The following is a 26115-nucleotide window of genomic DNA, read 5'->3' as shown; positions in this document are numbered from 1 at the left end:
ATCAGCCATTTGACACGGTGATGGCAAATTCTGGAGTGAAAACAAGGTCTTCAGAGCAGACTATGCTATCTGACGAATCACATATCTCGTTGGTTACGGATAGCTCCTCAAAGGAGGATTCAGAGACAGATGACCAGTCCTATTCCCCCCGAGGTGTATGCTCTAACTTGGCAGGGTTATGTTGCTCATATCGTGCGTATGGTGTCTCGCATTGCTATGTCATTTGATTAGTTTAGACATGCTTTGTGTGAATGCCACCTGTTCAGTGTCTAATTACCATATATGTGAATTATGCATTGCTATCTTGTTGCAAGACATTATATATGTGAATTATACAATGTTATCTTGTTGCAAAGGCATTATATATGTGAATTATGCAATGCCATGTTGTTTAGCCAATCATCATGTATGTGAATTATATCATGCTATCATTTTTTTGTATTACGTGTTCCATTTGTCGACAAGGTTTGTATATTCAACTACTCTTCCTGTGCATCAGCCATTTGAAGCGGTGATGGAAGTGTCTGGAGTGAAAACAAGGTATTCAGAGCAGACAATGCTACCTGCTGAAGTAGACATCTTGCTGGTTACAGAGAGCTCCTCAGAGGAGGATTCAAAGACTGATGACTAGTTATGTCTTTCCATCTTTTTAGTTAGCCATCATAATGTGAAATTGTGTCATGCTATCCTATTTAGTTAGCCATCATATATGTGAAATTGTGTCATGCTATCCTGTTTGGTTAGACAACATAAATATGAATTATTCATGCCCTCTTTTATTCCCCACTATCCATTGCACCTGTCTATCATACAATGTCTATACTTTCAATTACTTTTCTTTTTTATCAGCCATTTGAATTGGAGAGCGTGATGACAGTATCTAAGGGAGTAACAACACGGTCTTCAGAAAAGATAGTGCTACCAATTGATGCAGATAGAACCACGGTTGTACTTGCCCAAGGACCAGATCCACCACACATAACCCAGACTCTCGCAGATTGTACCCCTACCTAGTTGGACAGAGAACCAACTACACCCGTTCTAACCCCAACCCCGGCAGATAGTAACCCAGTTCCAGTTGACACAACACCGCCTCCACCACAGAGCACCCAAACACGAGTAGTTAGTAAGGGAACTGCAGTGCCCAAAGCACGAGGACCACCACTCCGAATCCCAACTCAACGCTTGAAGGAGAAGAAGATTTGTTCTCAGGTCAGGTTCTGTAGCTATGGTTCATACTCCTTTGCTCTTGCATTACTGTATTTACTCATACCAACTATTTTCAAATTTGAAGGATGGAATTGAAACTCCAATGGCGCAACATGTATGTTTTAAACCTGTTTCTTTAACTAGTTTGCTGTTGTAACCTGCTCTACGTTGATTTCAGTTTCAATTGAATAAACAGTTATGTTCTCATGTCATGCACATTACAAGTGTTGTTATTGCTCTATAGTTACCCACACTTATATTCTGTCTATTCTGCTTTGTCTTGAACAAATATTATTTGAACTGTGTCTCTATCTTGATTTGGCAACAAAACCTAGAATCATAGACCACAAAGTGACCATGGTACATAGATATATGTTTGTTTCATGCTGTTATCCTATCCACTTTACTACTGAACGCATTTACCAAAATGAGTTTCATATACAACATGGTAAACAGTGATGTGTCTGCTTGTTTCTCTTTTAGAATGCGGACAAAATATTGGAGAACAGTACCGCGTTATCCAATGGTAAAGGAAGTAATGCAGATAAGGTTCAAGATAGTGAGACATCCCTGTTGGTCTCCAAGAAAGCTGATAAAAACTATCTTGACGACAGTGAGGGATCCCAAAAGTCCTGTCTTGATGTAGTGTTCGAGTTACTGGCCACTACTGCTCGCACAAGCTCTTCGAACTCGCTACCTGAATCAGTTCGTCTTCTTGAGTCTCAACTACAAGTTGAAAGACATCGATCAGATGTGCTACGTCAGGAAGCTGAAGGACTGAGGAAGTCCCTGCAGAATTCAGATGCATATTTTCTGGTGCAACAGCAAGCACTGGAGGATTTAAGCGCCAAACAAGAGAAAGTTAATAAGCTTGCTAAGCATCTTGCCAGCATTATGGGTACCCAGGATATTGTTTCTTGAGATCTTCTGAAGTGGTTTCAGTTCTGGATTTGTTTTGCTGCGGCGTTTATTTGCGCTGGTCGCCAACTTTGACAACCAGTGTATACGATATGCTGCTTTGTTCCCTATATTTGCACTGGTGGCGAACTTTGATGCCCAGTGGATGTAATATGTGTAATAGCTGTTGAGGGAGACCTGGATAAGGGGGTGTTCGGATAGCCGGACTATACCTTCAGCCGGACTCCTGGACTATGAAGATACAAGATTGAAGACTCCGTCCCGTGTCCGGAAGGGACTTTCCTTGGTGTGGAAGTGTAACATCCCAAATTTTCAATTTGGAATGTTATACATTAGGTCATCATGCATATCATATTTTATTTTGCTTTTGGTTTTGATCCTAGAAAATCCTAAGCAACTCAAGGACCCACGGAGAGAGTTGGCGATTTCGCTATTTACATATTTGAGTTTTCTCAAATTTTGTAAACAGGATCATTTGATTTTATTTATTTTATCATCAATTATTCCTATTACAAAAAGATGAGAGAGGGAATAAAATGACTTTCCCAAAATATAGAAATATTGAGTATTTAATAAAAAATCAAATAAGTTTTATTTCGGAGTTTTTCGGTATTTTTATTTGAATTTAGGAAAAATGCGCGTTTTTCAAAATTGCAATTAGGGCCCAGATAAATGTTCACTTTATCGGGCTTGATTTTAGAAACCCGGCAAAATTTATTTCGTGATTTTTGGAGTCCGTTTAGTACTTCTTTTTATTTTTCTTACGAGCGGAATTATTTAAAAAAAACGCGGAACCAACTATGGGCCGTACTCGGCCAGGACACCGCCGGCCGAGGCCTTTATAAGGCGCCACCCTGGGGCACGAGAGAGCCCAGCCGCCCAGCCCCGAAACCCTAACCCTAGCTCAGCCGCCGCCCCAGCCCCGCCGCCGCCGCCGCCGCCGACTCGCCGGAGCCGCGCGTTGCCGAGGTTCGCCGCCCTCGATATCCGTGCCGTTAAAAAAAATCGTTCGTCGTTGTTCCTTTTTGTCGGATTTTTCCGCGGTTATTTTCTGATCGCGATTTCTGATCCGATTTTCGTTTTAGTATAACTTTTCGCTCGTTTATTGGAATCAGGCGATTCAAGCGCCTGGAGTTTCGTCTCGAAACCCTCTTTCCGAATAATCAACTTAAACAAGTTTTTGCTACTGTAAAATTTGCCTTAGATCCAGATTACTAGAACGAAGTTGTTTTCTTTCGCCGTTTGATTTCTTTTGCTTCGTTCGATTTGATTCTTTTTGCAAACCAGGGTTCTTAAGTTGAACTTTCTGGTTAGATCTTCTATTTGAGTTTTACCTGTGCATTAGATGAGTACTTATTGTATGCTTGTTTGTTTGTCTGCGATAGAATACCCGGAGTGCGCCGCCTGTTACTTTGAATCTCTAGGTTTCGCGGATCATCAGCAAGGCAAGTAACACTTTGATCATACCTTTTTCTACAACCCAGTTTTATTGCATTAGATCAATCCTCACACATTGCATGATTAGGATCTAATTAAATTGTGGGATGGGAAGTAGATGAGGTAGTACCTATTACCTGTTTATTATCAAACCTTTGGGAGTTACTTCTACGTTTGCTTATTATGCCATGCTATGCTAGTAGACGTGGATTGGGTGAGTGATATCCATGACAGATGTGAGATTGTTAATTAATGGTTTATCTAAGGTGGCAACCTAAACACACATCTGGGTGGATTGAGGCACCTGGGTTTCCAGGACTTGCCTGTTTTTCTTTTGGACCGCCACCCAGGCTCAAAGGGATCATGAGATTATTCATACTAGAAACTTCCGTGTGCAGCCACAAGCCATTATGGGCTCTGGCATAGTTGACTAAGTTGTGCGAACTCTTACAGTGGTAGACTAGCAGATGTAGGGGATGTAGGTGGTACGGTCTACCCGATCGTAAGGTGCTAGCGCTTCTGAAAGACTATGTCTCGGTCATCCGTTTCTCAAACACCCTGTAGTGCGAGAAACCAAACGGAGGCGATCGAGTCTTGTGGGGAAAAGTGCGCAAACCTCTGCAGAGTGTAATAAACTAATCATGGTTAGCCGTGTCCCCGGTTATGGACATCTTGAGTATCTAGTACCTGGATTTTCATGTGAATCTCAACATGTTACTCTAAATTAATTTTGTTGGGTTTAATGATGTTACTTAATTGGGATTGAGAATGCTGTCAACCATTCTCAATGTTTAACAACCACCATGATAGTAATTAAATTTATTCCTTTGAAGTAGGGAAAAATTGGCTTTACGCAAAAACTGTAACCATAGAGCTTTCCACCAGCCAAATATGCATATAGTATAGTTGTTGCATTCCATTACTCTCTATGTGTTACCTTGCCAGCATATTCCATGTGCTGACCCGTTTTCGGGCTGCAACGTTAATGTTGCAGACTTTTCAGACGACGATTAAGGAGTTTTAGGTCGTGGTTCTATACTCAGTGATGCCGTTGGAGTTGATGGACTCACTTATCTTCCAAGCCTTCCGCTGTTATCGTTATTAGATGGCCTTAAGCCATATTTATTGTAATAAGTTCTCTTTTGAGACACTCGATGTAATAAGTGTGTGATTGCTACTCTGCTATAAATCCTCCGAGTACTGTGTGGTGTCAGCATTACTGATCCAGGGATGACACCGGAGCACAAAGATCAGACTGTTTGAGGTCTGGTCGCTACAGAGATGGTATCAGAGCACACGCTGACTGTAGGACACGACCACTAAGCTAAAGACCTAGATCACTACTCACTCTCTTCTCTTCTGACCTCTCATCTTTTCTACTCTTTAGGATGGCGGATGCAAGGAACAAGTTCACCCAACCAGATGAAGATACACCATTTGGACGCCACTTGAAGGAAGTCACTAGATACCTGAACATAGGAGTACCAAGCTTCACGTGAACCTACGACGCCACTTTACCTGAAGAAGAGCGCTGGATGATTCAGGTTCAAGTTCCAGGAAGGACGCTCATGCCAGTCACTGAGCCCATAGAGTTTTCTTTTGATGCACCAACTTGGAGTCTAGGAAAGAGTATGGCAGCTCACATCGCCATGGGACGCATTGGAGAAGTCTACCGCAAGGATCTCAAGGATACTATCTACCAGATTTGTGGGCGCCGAGATGAACACTGGGAGATGATCAGCACCAGGAAAGATAGATCAATTGCAGCTTTTATCCAGGAGTTAAATCAGCACATTCGACGACAGGAGAATCAGATGTGCGCCGACATGATAGATCTGAAGAAGGCTAAGACTAGAATCAAGGAACTGGAGGAAGAACCCAAGGCTACACGTGAAGATTATGAAGAAGAAATTGAAGTATTGGTGGATAAGAATGCCGACCTAACTATGAAGATAGCAATATTTATGGGAGGCCCGACACCAGTAGATGAAGACGAAGAACCCAAGGAGATTAGCCCGGAAGACTACATCATCATTGACGGCACCGACTCGGAACAAGATAGTAGCAATGATGACTATGTTGATGAAGCAGGAGCAGATATCATGGAGTCTACAACCGTAGAATATTTCTAGTAGACCACCTCATCAGTAGTAGTAGTCCACCATGTAAATATAGTAGTCCGAGCACTTTGCGATAGTTAGATCGATTGTATGCCTTTGTTTGATTGATTGAAGTGAATTGTTTGCTTTTGCCTCATGTGCATATGGGTAGTGTTTTCTCTTTAGACCCCCTCTATTCTTATATCTCATCTTTTCTAAAACCCTCAGATGCCTCCGAGACGTGACCCCGGATTTGCCTTTCCGCCGGAGCTCACCCAGTTGATCCAGCAGCAGAACACCTTGATGCAGTTGCTAGTTCAGAATCAGAATCAGGGGAACAACAACAACAACCCACCACCACCACCACCTGTTGACCACTTAGCCCGTTTTCTTAGGCTGAATCCGCCGGTGTTTTCCAGTAGCACCGAGCCGATAGTAGCAGATGATTGGCTCCGCAAGATAGCTAGGGAGTTGACCACAGCAGGATGCACAGATGCGGAGAAGGTGAAGTTTGCCGCACATCAGTTAGAAGGACCCGCAGCATCCTGGTGGGAGAATTTCACAGCCACCTTCCCAGTCGACACTGTCACATGGGACCAGTTTCAGCAGGCTTTTCGTACTGCCCATGTTTCAGCAGGAGCAATGGCCATGAAGAAGCGTGAGTTTCGTAACTTGCGCCAAGGAGGACGGACAGTTGGCCAGTATGTGGAGGAGTTTAGTAAGCTAGCACGTTATGCCCCAGATGACGTTGCTACGGATGCAGCTAAGCAGGAGAAATTCCTGGAAGGACTGAATGATGAGTTGAGTATGCAGTTGATGGTAGCCACCTTCAACAACTACCAGGAGTTGGTAGATCGTGCTCTTATGATTGAAGGGAAGCAGCAGCAAATTGAGAACCGCAAGAGGAAGTATGGACAAGGAAAGTATAATTCAGGAGCTCAGCAGAAGCCACGTTTTACCCCTAGACCGGGAGGACATTTTCAGCATACCCATGGAGTAGGTAGCTCGCACAATCACAATGGCACCAAGAATGGTAATGGGAATGGAGGAAGCAATGGACAGAACCGCAACACCCCATCAACCCCAGCCAAGAAGGACTTGAGCCACGTCACTTGCTATAAGTGTTCGAAGCCAGGACATTATGCAAATGAATGTCCTGAAGGCCAAAATGGCAATGGAAGTTCTGGGAAGAAGCCGAACCCTTTCAACAGGGGACAGGTGAACCACGTTAATGTGGAGGAGGTTGAAGCTCAGCCCGATGCAGTAATAGGTAAGTTTTTGGTTAAGTCATTTACTGCACTCGTTCTTTTTGATACTGGTGCATCACATTCATACATCTCAAGGGGATTTGTGGATAAGTATAACCTACCAACCCAAGCCCTTAGGTCACCCATGTTAGTAACCTCGCCAGGAGCAGAGTATGTGGCTAGTCTATGGTGTGATCGGTTACCATTAAGGATTGGTAACTATGTTTTTCCCTCAGACCTAATAGTATTGGAATCTCAAGGATTGGATGTGATATTAGGCATGGATTGGTTATCAAAGTATGAAGGGAATATTGAGTGTGCTAGTAAGTCAATTTTGCTTACCACACTAGAAGGGAGAAGGATCAAGTATGTATCCCGGCATGTGCCAAATAGGACACAAGTAAATTCCTTATCAGGAGTTGTGCAGGAGGAAGTACCAGTGGTAAAGGATTTTCCTGATGTATTTCCCTAAGAGTTGTCAGGCATGCCACCGGATAGAGACATTGAGTTTTTGATTGAGCTTTTGCCAGGCACTGGGCCAATATCAAAGTGACCATATAGGATGCCAGCAAAGGATTTGGTGGAAATTAAGAAGCGGATTAAGAAGTTACTGGATAAGGGATATATTTGCCCAAGTTCTTCGCCTTGGGGATCACCAGTACTTCTAGTGGAGAAGAAGGATGGATCGTTAAGAATGGTTGTTGATTATCGAGGATTGAACGAAGTAACGATCAAGAACAAGTACCCACTACCAATGATCAATGATCTTTTTGATCGATTGCAAGGAGCTAAAGTGTTTTCCAAGATCGATTTGCGATTAGGATACCACCAGTTGAAGATTCGAGAACAGGATATCCCGAAGACAGCTTTTACCACCAGATATGGGTTGTATGAGTATACCGTTATGTCATTTGGTCTGACTAACACGCCTGCCTATTTTATGAACATGATGAACAAAGTGTTTATGGAGTTTTTGGATAAGTTCGTCGTAGTGTTCATTGATGATATCCTGGTATATTCGAAGAATGAAGAGGAGCATAAGGAGCATTTGCGTTTGGTACTTGGAAAGCTCAGAGAACATCAATTATATGCCAAGTTCAGCAAATGTGAGTTTTGGTTGAAGGAAGTAGGATTCCTCGGACACGTTATATCTGGAGAAGGTATAGCAGTAGATCCCGCTAAAGTTGAAACCGTGACCAAGTGGGAAGCCCCAACAACAGTTGGAGAGATCCGGAGTTTTCTTGGACTCGCAGGATACTACCGGAGATTTATTGAGAATTTCTCAAAGATTGCGAAGCCTATGACGGAGTTGCTGAAGAAGGATACTAAGTTCAAATGGACTGAGGAGTGTGAGGCTAGTTTCCAGGAATTGAAGAAACGTTTGGTTACCTCACCAGTGTTGATTTTGCCAGATCAAACCAAGGATTATGAGGTGTATTGCGACGCTTCACGTCGAGGACTTGGAGCAGTGCTTATGCAGGAAGGAAGAGTTGTTTCGTATGCTTCACGACAACTGAAGCCTCACGAGTTGAATTATGCCACGCATGATTTGGAGTTAGCAGCCGTAGTGCATGCATTGAAGACATGGAGACATTTCCTCATTGGAAATCATTGTGAGGTGTACACGGATCACAAGAGTTTGAAGTACATTTTCACGCAGAAGGAGTTGAACCTCAGACAAAGGAGATGGTTGGAGCTCATCAAGGATTATGATATGAGATTGCATTATCATCCCGGAAAAGCTAATGTAGTAGCTGATGCATTAAGCCGCAAGAGCCATGTCAATATGTTAATGACGGGAGAAATACCCAAGGAGTTAGCAGAAAATCTTCGTGAACTATGTGTGGAAATAGTTCCGAGAGGCTATGTAGCAGCGTTGGAAATTCAGTCAACTTTGATGGATAGAATCAGAGAAGCTCAGAAAACTGACAAAGAGATTGCCGCTATAAAGGAGAAACTGAGCAAGGAAAAGCTAAAGGATTTCGTGAGGATGAGCACGACACCCTATGGTTTGAAGACCGTGTTTATGTGCCCAATAACCCGGAGATCAGGAAGTTGATTTTGCAAGAGGCACATGATTCACCGTATTCGATTCACCCAGGAAATACCAAGATGTATTTGGATTTGAAGGATATTTTCTGGTGGACCGGAATGAAGAAGGATATTGCGGAGTATGTAGCAGTTTGTGACGTATGTCAGAGAGTAAAGGCAGAGCATCAGAAGCCAGCAGGATTGTTGCAACCATTGCCGATACCCGAATGGAAGTGGGATAAGCTAGGCATGGATTTTATCACGGGATTACCAAGGACTCGTTCAGGCTATGACTCGATTTGGGTTGTAGTTGATCGATTGACGAAGGTAGCTCATTTCATCCCAGTAAAGACCACTTACACCAGTGCTAAGTTGGCAAAGATATACATGACCAGGATCGTATGTTTGCATGGAGTTCCGAGGAGCATCGTATCAGATAGAGGAACCCAGTTTACCTCAAAGTTCTGGAAGCAGTTGCATGAGACTTTGGGTACTAGGCTAGAATTTAGTACAGCTTTTCATCCGCAGACAGATGGACAGACCGAGAGAGTCAATCAGATTTTGGAGGATATGCTGAGAGCTTGTGCGCTAGATTATGGATCTAGTTGGGACGATAATTTGCCATATGCAGAGTTCTCTTACAATAATAGCTATCAGACCAGTTTGAAGATGGCCCCTTTCGAAGCTCTGTACGGAAGGAGGTGCAGGACACCGTTGTCATGGGACGAAGTTGGAGACCGCCAGTTGTTTGGACCAGATTTGATTAAGGAGTCTGAACAGAAGGTGAAGTTGATTCGCGATAGGCTCAAGGTAGCCCAGTCCAGGCAGAAGAGCTACGCAGATTCTAAACGCAAGGAGACAGTTTACGAAGTCGGAGACAGAGCTTATCTTCGAGTATCCCCACTTCGAGGGATTAAGCGCTTTGGAGTTAAGGGGAAGTTAGCGCCACGATTTGTAGGGCCATATCGAGTTTTGGAGCGTATGGGAGAAGTGGCCTACAAGTTGGAATTGCCAGAAGGATTGACAGGAGTTCATGATGTGTTCCACGTTTCTCAGTTGAAGAAGTGTCACGCGGAGATGGCTGACATACCTTTGAGAGACACAGTGCCATTAGAAGCAATTCAGTTGGATAACAATTTGACCTATGAGGAGAAACCAGTCAAGATTCTCGAGTTTGCCAGCCGAGTCACTCGCAGCAAGGTTATCAAGTTTTGCAAAGTTCAGTGGAGCCACCACACGGAGGATGAAGCCACCTGGGAGCGAGAGGAAGATTTGCTCAAGGACCACCCTCACCTATTTTCTAGCCAATCCGAATCTCGAGGGCGAGATTCATCTTAAGGGGGGTAGGTTTGTAACATCCCAAATTTTCAATTTGGAATGTTATACATTAGGTCATCATGCATATCATATTTTATTTTGCTTTTGCTTTTGATCCTAGAAAATCCTAAGCAACTCTAGGACCCACGGAGAGAGTTGGAGATTTCGTTATTTACATATTTGAGTTTTCTCAAATTTTGTAAACAGGATCATTTGATTTTATTTATTTTATCATCAATTATTTCTATTACAAAAATATGAGAGAGGGAATAAAATGACTTTCCCAAAATATAGAAATATTGAGGATTTAATAAAAAAATCAAATAAGTTTTATTTCGGAGTTTTTCGGTATTTTTATTTGAATTTAGGAAAAATGCGCGTTTTCAAAATTGCATTTAGGGCCCAGATAAATGTTCACTTTATCGGTCTTGATTTTAGAAACCCGGAAAAATTTATTTCGTGATTTTTGGAGTCCGTTTAGTATTTCTTTTTATTTTTCTTCCGAGCGGAATTATTTAAAATAACGCAGAACCGACTATGGGCCGTACTCGGCCAGGACACCGCTGGCCGAGGCCTTTATAAGGCGCCACCCCGGGGCCCGAGAGAGCCCAGCCGCCCAGCCCCGAAACCCTAACCCTAGCTCAGCCGCCGCCCAGCCCCCCCGCCGCCGCCGCCATCGCCGCCGCCGCCGACTCGCCGGAGCCGCGCGTCGCCGAGGTTCGCCGCCCTCGAAATCCGTGCCATTAAAAAAAATTCGTTCGTCGTTGTTCCTTTTTCGTCGGATTTTTCCGTGGTTATTTTCTGATCGCGATTTCTGATCCGATTTTCGTTTTAGTATAACTTTTCGCTCGTTTATCGGAATCAGGTGATTCAAGCGCCTGGAGTTTCGTCTCGAAACCCTCTTTCCGAATAATCAACTTAAACAAGTTTTTGCTACTGTAAAATTTGCCCTAGATCCAGATTACTAGAACGAAGTTGTTTTCTTTCGTCGTTTGATTTCTTTTGCTTCGTTCGATTTGATTCTTTTGCAAACCAGGGTTCTTAAGTTGAACTTTCTGGTTAGATCTTCTATTTGAGTTTTACCTGTGCATTAGATGAGTACTTATTGTATGCTTGTTTGATTGTCTGCGATAGAATACCCGGAGTGCGCCGCTTGTTACTTTGAATCTCTAGGTTTCGCGGATCATCAGCAAGGCAAGTAACACTTTGATCATACCTTTTTCTACAACCCAGTTTTATTGCATTAGATCAATCCTCACACATTGCATGATTAGGATCTAATTAAATTGTGGGATGGGAAGTAGATGAGGTAGTACCTATTACCTGTTTATTATCAAACCTTTGGGAGTTACTTCTGCGTTTGCTTATGCCATGCTATGCTAGTAGACGTGGATTGGGTGAGTGATATCCATGACAGATGTGAGATTGATAATTAAGGGTTTATCTAAGGTGGCAACCTAACACACATCTGGGTGGATTGAGGCACCTGGGGTTTCCAGGACTTGCCTGTTTTCTTTGGACCGCCACCCAGGCTCAAAGGGATCATGAGATTATTCATACTAGAAACTTCCGTGTGCAGCCACAAGCCATTATGGGCTCTGGCATAGTTGATTAAGTTGTGCGAACTCTTACAGTGGTAGACTAGCAGATGTAGGGGATGTAGGTGGTACGGTCTACCCGATCGTAAGGTGCTAGTGCTTCTGAAAGACTATGTCTCGGTCATCCGTTTCTCAAACACCCTGTAGTGCGAGAAACCAAACGGAGGCGATCGAGTCTTGTGGGGAAAAGTGCACAAACCTCTGCAGAGTGTAATAAACTAATCATGATTTGCCGTGTCCCCAGTTATGGACATCTTGAGTATCTAGTACCTGGATTTTCATGTGAATCTCAACATGTTACTCTAAAATTAATTTTGTTGGGTTTAATGATGTTACTTTAATTGGGATTGAGAATGCTGTCAACCATTCTCAATGTTTAACAACCACCATGATAGTAATTAAATTTATTCCTTTGAAGTAGGGAAAAATTGGCTTTACGCAAAAATTGTAACCATAGAGCTTTCCACCTGCCAAATATGCATATAGTATAGCTGTTGCATTCCATTACTCTCTATGTGTTACCTTGCTAGCATATTCCATGTGCTGACCCGTTTTCGGGCTGCAACGTTAATGTTGCAAACTTTTCAGACGACGATTAAGGAGTTTTAGGTTGTGGTTCTATACTCAGTGATGCCGATGGAGTTGATGGACTCACTTATCTTCCAAGCCTTCCGCTGTTATCGTTATTAGATGGCCTTAAGCCATATTTATTGTAATAAGCTCTCTTTTGAGACACTCGATGTATTAAGTGTGTGATTGCTACTCTGCTATAAATCCTCTGAGTACTGTGTGGTGTCAGCATTAGTGATCCAGGGATGACACCGGAGCACAGAGATCAGACTGTTTGAGGTCTGGTTGCTACAGGAAGGCAAGCTTGGCGATACGGATATGTAGATCTCCTACCATTGTAACCGACTTTTTGTAACCCTAACCCTCTCCGGTTTCTATATAAACCGGAGGGTTTTAGTCCGTAGGACAACATACACAACAACAATCATACCATAGGCTAGCTTCTAGGGTTTAGCCTCTCCGATCTCGTGGTAGATCTACTCTTGTACTACCCATATCATAAATATTAATCAAGCAGGACGTAGGGTTTTACCTCCATCGAGAGGGCCCGAACCTGGGTAAAACTTCGTGTCCCTTGCCTCCTATTACCATCCGGCCTAGACGCACAGTTCGGGACCCCCTACCCGAGATCTGCCGGTTTTGACACCGACATTGGTGCTTTCATTGAGAGTTCCTCTGTGTCGTCGCCATCAGGAAGGATGCCTCGCCCCGTCTTTAAAGACGACACCGTTGCTAAGGGAGCTTTGGCTGTCGGCCAAACCCTCCGGCTAGGTGGTTTTCTTATGATCGCCTGTTCGGCTTCTGCGCCTATGATGACCTCTCGAGCCATCGAAAACAATCTTCATGTCAGCTCGGAACTCGCCGAGCAGTTAGATCCAATGGAGCTCTCCTCCATAAACGAGCTCTTGGATCGCTTCGCCGCCTGGGAGTCGCTACGGATTACGACCAGATTGGGCCTAAACCTGATCTGAGAGAGATTAACTCTCCCCAAGTCACCCATCACATTGCCGTGGTAGAGGGACAGCGCGGCGACCCTTCATCTATCTTAAGGACTCACTATGTCCGGATTCCTGATCCCTCCAAGCCGGATACCCGCGGAGGGGAGGATATCACTCAAGACCTGAACCTAGAGTCAGGCGACGGGCTGGATTCATTGGACAACATCCAGGAATCCAAATTTTCGAGTTCGGAAATTCCTCGGCCTCTGAGCCACAGATGGGGTGAGGCTTCGAATTTAATTCCACCACCCACCCCAACATAAGCGATCTATCCAAAATCAGGCAAGAACCTGATGAAACAGTACATCATTACTGGGCCAGATTCCTCCTGGTTAAGAACAGGCTAAGGGACTGTCGCGAGGAAGACACAATCTCAATCTTCTGCAATAATTGCACGGCCAAGGGAATACTCAACGCCATAAGTCGCCATGATATTACACGCTTCGCTGACTTGGCGTCCATTGTACGAAAGTACTGTGCGATGGAAAGCGCCTGGAAAACCGAAATAAAATTTTGGGTCAATCTGGCCCTGAATACAAACCCAGTCCGAAATAAAAGGGTGCATCATCACCAGACACCCGGGTCAAGCACTAAAAAGCAAAAACCCTCTACAGGGCATGGAACCATACTAGAAGGATGGCTTAATGGACCCTGTAAAATTCACAGTACAGAGGACGCCACACCAACTCACAGCCTTAGAGCATGCTGGATACTCCGGCAGGTGGCCAAAATTGGCAAAAATCTCCTAATTCCGGAGGCCACAGAAAGCCACCCCAGAGACACCAATACGGTATTAGCAGTCTTAGAGACTTTCGCATCAAATAATATGCGAAAAAGGACACTCCGCAGCCTTGCCGAAGTCTACCAAGTAGCAAAAATAAACCCATGGAGTGACACGGCTATTACCTTTAACGCCAGTGATGAACCTAAATTCCGAACAGCCCGAGCACCAGCCGCATTGGTCCTTAGTCCAATAGTGGACGGCTTTCGTCTGACCAAGGTACTCATGGACGGCGGCAGCGGATTGAACCTCATTTATGAGGAAACCCTTCAAAAATGGAAATAGACTGGAACCGCATTGAGCGAAGCAGCACAACCTTTAGAGGAATAATCCCCAGTCGGGAAGCGCGCTGTACAGGAAAAATCACACTAGATGTGGTGTTCGGCACGCGGGATAATTACAGGTCCGAAGAGATCACGTTCCATGTGGCTCCGTTCAGCAGCGGTTATCACGCTCTGCTAGGGCGAGAAGCGTTTACAATCTTCCAAGCAATACCCCATTATGGGTACATGAAGTTCAAGATGCCCGGGCCTAACGGGATCATCACTCTCGCTAGTCATCCAGACACAACACTCTGTGCCGAAAACAAGACAGCCGCACTGGCCCTCGAGGCACTATCTGAAGCCCTAGCGGCTGAGGAACTGACTGCACTGCGCTCTATGGTGAATAGGGATGATGTGGTACTCGACAAAAGATCCAAGTCCAAATCCTTTAAGCCGGCGGACGAAATAGTCAAATTCCAAGTCCATCCAACGGACCCCAATAAAACAGCTTCCATCGGGGCACAGTTAAACCCTGATGTAGATGCCGCACTGCGAGAGTTCCTACGAGAGAACCGGGACTTTTTCGCCTAGCACCCTTCAGACTTGCCAGGAATCCCACATAGGCTGGCCGAGCACAGCTTAAATATCCAAATAGGATTCAAACCTGTCAAACAGGCTCTTCGGTGTTTTTCTGAACCTAAGAGACAGGCCATAGGAGAGGAGCTAGCAAAGCTATTGGAGGCCGGATTCATCAGAGATATAAAACATCCGGACTGGCTAGCAAACCTGGTGATGGTACCAAAGAAGGACAAATCCTGGCGCCTGTGTGTTGATTTTAAAGACCTTAACAAGGCTTGCCCAAAGGATCCCTTCCCCCTCCCCCGCATCGATCAAATTATCGACGCTACCGCAGGACATGATTCGTTGTGTTTCCTCGACGCATATTCCGGCTACCATCAAATCAAGATGGTAGAACCAGACCAAGCCACAACAGCATTTATCACACCATACGGCCCATTCTGCTGCAACACGATGCCCTTCGGGCTCAAAAACGCCTGCGCAACATATCAGCGCATGATTCAGACATGTTTGGCAAGCCAGATTGGCAAAACAGTGGAGGCATATGTAGATGATGTGGTCGTCAAAACAAGACATGTCGAATCTCTAGTAGACGACTTGAGGCTCACATTTGATAACCTCCGAACAAACGACATCAAGCTCAACCCGGAAAAATGCGTTTTCGGCATTCCAGCCGGAAAGCTCTTGGGCTTCATTGTATCTGGTAGAGGAATTGAAGCGAATCCAGCCAAGATCCGAGCTCTGTCGCAACTGGATATCCCAAAGGACCTCAAACAAATACAAAAGTTAACCGGATGCGTGGCGGCTCTAAGCCGCTTTATCTCCCGCTTGGGAGAAAAGGCCCTACACCTTTACCGCCTCCTTCGGCGCATCGAACACTTTGAATGGACGGATGCAGCCACAGCCGGACTCGACGAAATAAAAGCCATACTGGCAACAAACCCAGTCCTGGCCGCACCAAACATTGGCGAACCAATGCTATTATACATTGCAGCAACACATCAGGTTGTAAGCGCAGTGCTCGTCATCGAACGAGAAGCGGACGGACACAAATCCCCCCTTCAAAAGCCGGTCTATTATGTGTCCACTGTCCTCACTCCCTGCAAATCACGGTACCCGCATTATCAAAAGATCGCGTACGCGGTATTCAAGGCATCCCGGAAGCTACGACACTACTTTCAAGAGTGTTCAATAACAGTAGCCTCGGAAGTACCACTTAACGATATTATAAACAACCGTGACGCAACGGGCCGGATTGCAAAATGGGCCATTGAGCTCCTGCCGTTCGACATAACTTATAAGCCATGGCGAGCCATCAAGTCGCAAGTCTTGGCCGACTTCGTCGCAGAATGGACGGAGGCCTAACTCCCTAAAGACTACAGCACATATTCAAATTGGATCATGCATTTCGATGGCTCCAAGATGTTGGCCGGACTGGGGGCTGGCGCCGTTTTGACGTCCCCCACAGGAGACACAGTTCAATACGTACTCCAGATTATGTACACGGACTCCAACAATGCAGCCGAATATGAGGCCCTTTTACATGGTCTCCGAATGGCAGTATCCATGGGCATTCAATGCCTAGAGGTGCGCGGGGACTCGAACCTCGCAATATCCCAAATAAATGGAGACTTAGATGCCAAGGATCCAAAAATGGCAGCTTACCGCAATGCCGTCCTAAAAATGTCAGCTCGGTTCGAGGGGCTTGAATTTCACCATATAGCCTGGGAAAATAATTAGGCGGCAGATGTCCTGGCACGCATCGGCGCAAAACGCGATGTAGTCCCCCCCAACATATTCTTGGAAAGGCTGTTCAAGCCATCCGTAGTATGGGAAGGGGAGCCGAACAATAACAGCCCGGACCCAACCGCACTGCCTGACACCGAATATTCTGACACAATCGGAGGCTCTGCCAATGAAATAACACCTTCAGCCCACGTAATAATGACCATCATCGCCTCGTGGACAGAACCATTTCTCGCCTACCTTACTAGGCATGAACTCCCCGAGGACCAAAATGAGGCACACTGCATAGTGCGGCGATCCAAAGCCTACAGAGTCCACGAGGGAGAGCTTTATAAGAAAAGCACTATCGGAGTCCTTCAAAGGTGCATCTCCGAAGAGGAGGGGCGGAACCTCCTGGCTGAAATTCATGCCGAACTCGGCGATCATCACGCTGCAGCTCGGTCCCTTGTAAGCAAGGCCTTCCGTACAGGCTTTTATTGGCCGACGGCCCGGGCAGACGCTCAGGACTTAGTCCAACGATGCACCGGTTGCCAGCTCTTTGCAAACCAAAGCCATATGCCACCCACCGCCCTCCAAACTATCCCCGTCACTTGGCCCTTTGCGGTCTGGGGGCTTGACATGGTTGGACCCCTTAAAGGCGGAACCCACAAGCAAAAATACTTACTGGTCATGGTGGATAAGTTCACCAAATGGATAGAAGCCAAGCCTGTTAAGACGCCCGAATCCGGACCAGTGATAGACTTTATATCTGGGGTTGTACACCGTTACGGCGTCCCCCACAGCATCATCACTGATAACGGCACGAATTTCATGGCCGATGATGTAAAACTCTGGTGCAAAAACATGGGCATCAAGCTCGATTATGCCTCCGTCTATCACCCACAAACTAACGGCCAGGTCGAACGTGCAAATGGTCTTATCATGAGCGGCATCAAACCCAGATTAGTGCGGTCCCTCAAGGAATCTAACACGCACTGGGTAGAGGAGCTCGACTCCGTACTCTGGGGGCTGCGGACCATGCCGAATCGCACCACCGGATACACACGATTCTTTATGGTGTACGGCGCAAAGGCAGTTTTGCCTTGCGACATAATTCATGACTCACCTCGAGTGTGCATGTACGAAGAAAGAGAAGCCGAGCTCGATCGGCAGGACAGTTTGGACGCATTGGAGGAGGAGCGCGACGTGGCAAAAGCCCGTTCGGCATTCTATCAATAGCAGGCTCGAAGATACCAGAGCAGAGAAGTACGGGCCAAAAATTACAACGTTGGCGAATTAGTTCTACGACTACCGGACAAGAAAAAGGACAAACTCAAGCCCAAGTGGGAAGGTCCCTTCATAATTGACCAAGTCCTGACTGGTGGAGCGTACCGCCTGCAGGATGCATCGGATAACCGAGTCGAGCCGAACCCATGGAACACAGCCCGTCTCCGAAGATTCTATGCCTAGCGCCGGACTCTGTGTTCGTCTCCTTCCTCTGTCCATTTTTTATATATTTTCTATCTTACATTCCTCTTCTCTCTCTCTCTCTCTCTCTCTCTCTCTCTCTCTCTCTCTCTCTCTCTCTCTCTCTCTCTCTCTCTCTCTCTCTCTCTCTCTTATAGCCTTTAAAGGCTCATAAAGTGACGCGCTATCCGCGCTCATTAAACCTGGGGGCTTCTTTAAACAGAAGCTTATTTATACGGGCTTCATGCCCAACACATGTGTCACACTTCCGCATGTATCTTTTATTCACCATTATATGCATCGATATGACTTAAGTTTTGGCCAAGCTGGGTTGCCTGGATCCTGTGCTTACCCCTACGTTCCCGATTGTTCGGCTAGGTGGTAAAGGGAGCACCTCTGCGATTGTTACTGCCGGGTCAGCTGGACCTGTACCTCAGACTGGGTGAAGCCGAAAGCTAGCGTTCTTAAGGGAATATTCGGTCAGTGAACTAAAGATGATCTTTTTTATTTTATTTATCTATACGCCCCCAGATGTTTTTTCTGTGTTTCTTTTCGCAGCATGGACATGCACCTTAGGGCATGCCTCCCAGGGAAAGGAACCCCTAACGGAACTATTCTCCCTAGAAGATGTTTCTTACTAACCATGTAATATAACATAACTAGTCGGGCACTTGTCTATTCAGGCACTAATGACCCCTACGCCTGGTCTCCATGCATTCCCCGGTTCCTATATAACCGCATGGGAATTCGGACACACTCCGGACCGTCAGGTCCCGAGGCTGAAGCGAAAAGGTCGGCCATGACAAATGATCTACAATCTGGCTAGAAGGCATTATAAATGTCAATTAAATCACATAGTCATTTTGACTGATTGTATTCCTCTTCAATACCATCTAACAGGCTGTCTAATTTACAGTCTCGCTGGGAATACTTTGCGGCCAACTCTACTTGGCCGTATACTAAGCTTACAGGGATCTCCTTCCCATCGGGCCCTACAGGACCAACCTCGGCCATGTGGTTGGGGTCAGCCTTTATGTACCGCGTCTTCACCATGGCCCAGGCCTCCCTAGCGCCTTGACGGCAGGCCGCTATCTTCCACAATCGGAAGCGCCGCCGTGCTCCCTTTAGCTTCTCCGCAAGCTCTCCAAGACCTTCGGGCATGGAGACGGATGGCCACAGGGCCTGGGCGACGCCTTGCAATGCCTGCCGAACTCGATCGAGCAGTTGCGAGAGCTCGGGAAGAAGGTCACCCGTAGAACCGGGCATCTCCTCTGCAGGATGACATGTTATCACACCTACAGACATTGCTCTGTTAGTCGACTTCCCCGCCGAACTTTCTTTCAAAGGTTCGTTCAAGCACTTACTAAATATGCCACGCCGAAGCCGTTGATTCTCCTTCACGGAGTCGGACAGCTGGGCACGAACATCTTTCAGCCCGACGCCCAGCTTGGTGTTGGCATCTTGGAGATCGTTCTTCTCCCACCTCACCTTTGTCAGCACCTTCTCACCAGCCTTTAGCTGGCATAGGAGGTGTTGCCTTTCCGGATTCAATCTGGCGCCATCTGCAATTTCATTTGTCAGATTCGCACCCATGTCGTGCTTCACAAAATACTTATCTTTCGAAGTGTATATTACCAGAGGGGGCCTCCTTGGGCTCCCCTGCTGTGGCTAGTGCGGCCTCAAGTTGGGCTTTGTACTCTTCCATCTCCTTGGACAGTAGGGAATTCTTTTCTGTAAGAACCTGCATAACAAATGATCCTTAAATCAGTTATTCTAACTGTTTCAAGTCTCGGGGGCTACTGGTATATATATATATAATTACCAAAATTTTCTTACCCGTATGTCTTTTACATATTGCTCTGTGGCTCTGGCTAGACCATTTTGAGTGGCATGGAGGTACGCATCTCCCGAGTTGAAGGCATCTAACGCCCCTTGGGAGAAACAAGCGTCACGAAGAATTGTCCGGCGACGCCTGTGGTTCATGGCACTCTCCACCTCAGAGTTGGTGGCAGACAACCCATCCACATTCTCCGTCGGAGGAGCGTCTGGCGCGCGCCTTGCGTTCGCCTCCGCCTCCGGACTAGGCCTTGGAGCCTGGCTGGTGGAGGCGCAATTGGCAGCCTCTCCGGATATAGTCCGGCGAGGTCTCTTTGTCCTGAAGAGAGCACGAGTGTCAGTGTGCCTCGAAGGTATAACACCTGGGATAAGGGGGCGCGCCATACCTTTGCGCTGACGCCTCGGTCCGGACTGCACTTCTTTTCTGCCCATGGGGCCCTACGGCCCCTCGTTGGCTTGTCGCGGCAGGTTCGATTGTAATCAAAAACCTCCCCTGCAAAGTTCGGTTGTAATCAGGAAACTGAAAACACGAGAGGGCGGACACCTATTCGGGGTACTGGGATTTCGATCTTAGTTACCTGCGAGGCCGGGATTAGCCCTGGGTAATCGGCCGTAATGGCCACCAAGGCGTTGTCCTTGCTCAATTGATGGAACACTCCATCAATCAACTCCACAGATATGTCCGGGTCCTCTTGAGAGGCCGGGTCGAGGGACCGTCCTGGGTCCTCAGGTTGTGGAGGAGGGCTGCTTATTTCCTTAACAGCCCGGCGCAGTTCCTGCGTCAAAGTCGTCAGACTGAATATTTAACAATGGGAATACAAAACGGATGGGAAAGTAAATGTGACCGCTTACCCAGCTTGGGGGATTGTGCATAGAGAATCCACCCTATGGGTTGACGCGGAGAAATTCCTCCTCTTCTCCCTTATACAAAGTGGACAAGATCTTTAGTAGAGCGGCAGCTGAATCCGGCCCCTTACGGCCGTAGTGGGTGGCGTCGTCCTCCCCGTTGAAGTCCCACATGGGGTGGCTTCTATACTGAAGCGGCTGCACCCCCCGCATGATGCATTCGTCCATAACCCCGATCATGGTTAGTCCTGAATGGGCTAACAATCTTATTCAGCCCATTAGGTAAATGATGTCCCTGTCACTTTCCCTCTGAGGGCTCCATGGACGCCAGCTTAGGCGCTTCTTTAAGGGAGCACTGTCGAATTCAGGGAGGCCGATCCGGACAGGATCTGGCAGCGGGACGTCTTCTATATAAAACCATTCCGAGGGCCAGTCTTCGGACGCCTTCTTTGGGGTTCCGGACAGATATCCGGTCCCGGCGATGCGCCACACTTCGGCTGCGCCCACTTGATTGACCCCTCCTTAGAGCAGGGCACAAGGCAGAATAACCTTTTCCATAGCCCGAAATGAGCCTCGATACCCAAAAACAGCTCGCAGAGGGCTACGAAGCCCACGATATGCAATACGGAGGCATGCGTGAGATTGTGTAGCTGGAGGCCATAGAACTCCAGGAGCCCCCTGAGAAATGGATGGATTGGAAATCCAAGCCCCCTTATTAAATAAGGGATGAGGCACACCCACTCTCCTTTGGAGGGATTAGGGGCACTCTTCGCTTGCTCTCCGCCATTATAGATGGCAAGGCCGGCTCGAACCGGGACCATATAGGCCGGGGGGAGAAATCCCTTGGTCTGGAGCGTCACTAGCTCGCTATGCGGGACCGAGCATCTCTCCCAATATCCAGGCTGAGGGCTGGAAGGGCGAAAGGAGGAGTTGCAATAGCTGGCCATGGTGGAATGGACCTTTGTCGGATGCGCTCTGATGAACACTCGCGAAGGGGGGAAGATGTGGTTTGGATCTAAATCCTCGTCCCCTTAAATAGGGCAGCTCATTTACGCGGCTAGGGGTGTGAATGTAAAAACACTCAGACTTTTCATATTCGTTTGACACCTGGGAAGCGGCCATTATTGGGCGTTGAAGCCAAGGAGCGCAACATCTACAAGAAACCGGACTTTATTCAACAGGTACACGGAATTTGGGGGAGAACCCGCCTTGGAATGCCGAAGACAATCTGTGCGCCGGACTCATCGTCATTGAAGCCTGGTTCGGGGGCTACTGAGGGAGTCCTGGATAAGGGGGTGTTCGGATAGCCGGACTATACCTTCAGCCGGACTCCTGGACTATGAAGATACAAGATTGAAGATTCCGTCCCGTGTCCGGAAGGGACTTTCCTTGGCGTGGAAGGCAAGCTTGGCGATACGGATATGTAGATCTCCTACCATTGTAACCGACTTTGTGTAACCCTAACCCTCTCCGATGTCTATATAAACCGGAGGGTTTTAGTCCGTAGGACAACATACACAACAACAATCATACCATAGGCTAGCTTCTAGGGTTTAGCCTCTCCGATCTCGTGGTAGATCTACTCTTGTACTACCCGTATCATCAATATTAATCAAGCAGGATGTAGGGTTTTACCTCCATCTAGAGGGCCCGAACCTGGGTAAAACTTCGTGTCTCTTGCCTCCTGTTACCATCCGGCCTAGACGCACAGTTCGGGACCCCCTACCCGAGATCCGCCGGTTTTGACACCGACAGCCGTGATAGCCTAGCGTTAGTTGCTTGCTTATTTATTTCCTTGTTGTCTTGTTTATTTGTTTGCTTGTAGTCATTGCAGTTCTTTTTCTGTGGTTAGCTAGTGGCTGCCATAACCCATTTTTTAAAACTAGGCCACAATAACCATGGGCTAATATTTACTGTAGTGACACTGGGCCTCCTACTGGTCGTAGAAATAGTGGGCCTTCTACGGGCCGTAGAAACAATGGGCCTTCTACGTGCCGTAGAAACAATGGGCCTTCTGCGGGCCGTATCATCAATGGGCCTTATACGGGCCGTATGATCGATTGGCCAAACATGGGCCAAACAGACCGCATTATGGCCGTAAATGGGCTAGAGTTGGAATCGTCCGTTCATGGGCCGACCATAACGGGCCATCGTTAATAGGCCGTATTTGATGACGCTATGAAAATGACCCAACGTATTAACGGACCACAAATGGGACGATTGTAACCACGGGCTGAATTTGGCCCACAAGCAGAAAATGACAGTAACGGGCCGTAAGTAAACGAATGCTGGAAATGAGCCCAAGAATAAATGGGCTCTGAGAAGGCCGAAAGATAACATGGGCTGGAAACGGCCCAACGGAATAACAGGCCGTTAATGGGTATAGAGTGATACACTGTTCATTACGGGCCAGTTTCATCATGGGCCGTTAATGGGTGTAAAGTGATACACTGTTCATTACGGGCCAGTTTCACCACGGGCCGTTAATAGGCCAAGAGTTACATAGGGCCTCATATGGGCCGAAAGACGTCATGGTCCATACATGCGCCAGAAGTGAAAACGGGCTAGAATCATATTGGATGGCCTAGATGACGCTACTAGGCCTAATTCGGATAGGGCGTAATGGGCCTTGGGTTAGCGGGCTGTAAATGGGCTATATGCGAATAGGCCGTTAACATGCTTTCCATGGGTCGGCCCGCCACCTTTTAACCAAGTCAAACGGGCCGGCCTTTTCACAGGAATGGGCCTCTGTTGGGCCGTGCCACGTGTCGACGTATCATAGGCGCCTTCCGTCCAATGAGTGGATGACATCTGTCCCAATGATGAGCCGACACGTGTTTCCTCCAGCCAATGATGATTTTACACGTGGAAAATCCCCATTGGTCGGGGCTGTTAACGGGTTATCGGATCCAAAACCTGACCCAATAGCTTAACAGCGTTCCGTTACGGTGGATGCCACGTGTCAGTCACCCTTGACGAAAACACTTCTGTGACGCATGATTTATCGTCATGGAAGTGGACACTTCCGTGATGATAATTTTGGTAATGTTATGGAACACTTCTACGACAGCACAGGTATGACAATCTTGATTCTATCATAAAATCATCATGGATGTACATGCATGACAAAAAACGCGACCTACTGTGACAAACATGTATCATCACAGAAGTGTGTTTTTTTGTAGTGCAAGGTGAGGGGTGATATTCTTCCGAACAAACATTTTGAAATTTGAAGGTCTTTATTTCTATGAAACCCCATTCATATTGACACAACTTGAAAGTAATGGAGAGTCCACATACATGCTGCTTCGTAGTCACCCAATTTGATATAGCAAGTGGCAACTTTATAATACATGCCAATAGACTCATAAATATCTTAGGCGTTTTGCAATGCAGCCTGGCTCATCTCCAAATTTGTGAAAATGACACGGTCAGCTGTTGCTAGAAGTCCAGCAGCTCTTGCCCACTTCTCTTTGTATGTATCACCAGCCTTCTCGAAACACAGTGTGGCCATATCAAGTTGCCCTTCATCGAATAACTACAAGAGAAAGGTGCACCCATGACATGGAATACACATTATCGAAGTGCATTAACATTGCAAGTAGGTATGCACTATGAGCAGGTCAAACAAAAAATGTGTCTACATAGATCAACTGTCAATCAAAAATTGACCCGTGCATTTCATGAGCAAAAAAAAGTTCACTTAACCCTCGCAAGCTTGGGGTGTTTGGTTGGTGTCCATGTATGCCACAACAAACTTAGCCAACATGTATGCCACATGTAGTTTGCCAGGGACTCCTCGACGCCGGTGACTGCCTCCCGCCACAGTGCCCGTCTCGACGCAGACCGCCCGTCCGGCTTCCCGGCTCCGTCCATCCCCGAGCGTGCTGAGCTCTGGGCGGCAGCCCGGAACCTTGAGCCAGGTGCGACCAACATCCCCTCCAGTTCTTCTAGTTGCTCGTTTTCCGTGCTTGAGGCGGTCCCTCTCGGCCACCTTGCTAAGGTCGCCGCTGACTCGTCTATCGTTTTCAGGGGGAATTGCCCCCTAGCGTAGATTGAGGCGATCCGCGCCCGCGAGATCCTTAACAGGAAACTCGCCGAGACCTGGGCACGTCTCCTCCGCTCGCCGGCGCCTCAGCCGACGGAGGCTCCCCCCTACGAGGTGCCGGCAGAGGAGATTTGTGGTCGCACCCGCTCCCGCACTGCAGCCCTCCGGGCCTGTAGTGCCTCCCTCGTCTTGGGGTCAAGCAGCCCCCAAATGGTGCCTTGATGTAGACCCTATTCTGGAACATTCACGGCTTCGGCCAAGTCGGCCGGTGTCACCAGTTAGTCGAGTACATGCGAGACGAGCACATCGACATAGTAGCCATCCAAGAAACTATGCGAACGGAGTTCTCCCTCCAAGAGCTCGAATGTTTGAGCCCCCACATGTTTGCATGGCATTGGCTCCCTTCTAGTGGGAGCACCAGCCATTCGGGAGGCATCCTTTTAGGCGTAAAGGATGACACCTTTGAGGTGGATGGCATGGATAGGGCGAGATCTTCGTCGGTATGGAGGTCTTTGAGCGGACGCTCAACTTTAAGTGGGAGATTTTGATTGTCTACGGCCCTGCCGATCACCGCTGCTCGAAAACCTTCCTCACCAAGATTCGGAGGAAGGTCACGGCGGCTCAACTGCCGGTTGTGGTTGGTAGGGATTTCAATCTCCTGCGATCCCCTGTGGACAAAAAGCAATGACCTAGTGAACCTCCCCCGCATGCAGATGTTCAATGACTGCATTGTGGATCTGGGTCTCCGTGAGTTGGACCGGACTGGGGCCGGTTGTGGTTCGTAGGGATTTCAATCTACTGCAATCCCCTGCGGACAAAAACAATGACCTAGTGAACCTCCCCCGCATGCAGATGTTCAATGACTGCATCACGGATCTGGGCCTCCATGAGTTGGACCGGACTGGGGCCAGGTTTACCTGGACTAATAGACAGGTCGACTCGACGCGATCCATTCTAGATCGCATCCTAGTTTCTCCGGATTGGGAACTCCGGTGCCCCCTCGCCTCCCTGCGGGCGATTACCCGCATAGGCTCTGACCACGTCCCCTTGTTGCTCTCCACCGCTGACGAGCGACCACCCCTCCCGCCCCAGTTTTGATTTGAGTTATTCTGGCTCAACCAACCGAGGTTTGTGGAGGCGGTGGGC

At 47.2% G+C, this 26115-nt stretch overlaps 1 pseudogene; it reads right to left on the bottom strand.

Annotated features, from left to right (window-relative positions):
- LOC123191856 (uncharacterized) overlaps nucleotides 1-24797 on the bottom strand; it is a 79198-nt pseudogene extending 54401 nt beyond the window's left edge.
- Nucleotides 24798-26115: the final 1318 nt, after the last annotated feature.

Source organism: Triticum aestivum, chromosome 2A (genome assembly GCF_018294505.1).
Source record: "Triticum aestivum cultivar Chinese Spring chromosome 2A, IWGSC CS RefSeq v2.1, whole genome shotgun sequence".
Taxonomy (NCBI): domain Eukaryota; kingdom Viridiplantae; phylum Streptophyta; class Magnoliopsida; order Poales; family Poaceae; genus Triticum; species Triticum aestivum.
Note: the sequence above shows the minus strand (reverse complement) of the source record. Positions and strands in the feature narration are given on the sequence as shown.